This window comes from Bison bison, unplaced genomic scaffold (assembly GCF_000754665.1).
Source record: "Bison bison bison isolate TAMUID 2011002044 unplaced genomic scaffold, Bison_UMD1.0 scf7180017864380, whole genome shotgun sequence".
Lineage (NCBI taxonomy): Eukaryota > Metazoa > Chordata > Mammalia > Artiodactyla > Bovidae > Bison > Bison bison.
In genome coordinates, this window is record NW_011494952.1 from 5,651,485 (window position 1) to 5,652,053 (window position 569).

Below are 569 nucleotides of genomic sequence, written 5' to 3' on the forward strand. Positions count from 1 at the left end.
ATATATAAAGTCATAGAAAACACAAGAAATATTTTAGCATTTGGCTTCAGAGGTGCTCTTGCAGTCATATTGAGTATAATTTATAATGAACACTTATGAATTCAGAGCTATGTAAAAATATATCTAAGAAGCCACATTTTGAGAAGGCAATCTCTAGATGTCTACCTAGGTCTCCCAACTAGATGCAAAATTCTAAATGTAATCCTGCTACACTCTCAGGTGTGCTACATACTAGCCTAAATGAATTTACTTTCTCCTAACTCTCTTTGTCAGGTATGATGGTCGTACTATGGTAAGAGGAAGAATGCAAACACCTTTCTAAGAAATACCGTTTGGCTGTAGGTGGCATAAAAGGAGTCAGCACACGGTAGATTTTCCCACAACATCTAATTTTGGAAACGTCAGTGCCCAGGTGGCCCAGGGCTGAAAGCTCTGGGCTTCTTCACTACCTTGTTTGCTTTCTCTGTTTTCTGGCAGCTGAGACCTGCACAGCTGATAGAGCGTGTAAGTCCCTGCCAGAAACACCACTCCATATTCACCTTTTCTTTATCTATTAAGGTTGTCAGGGG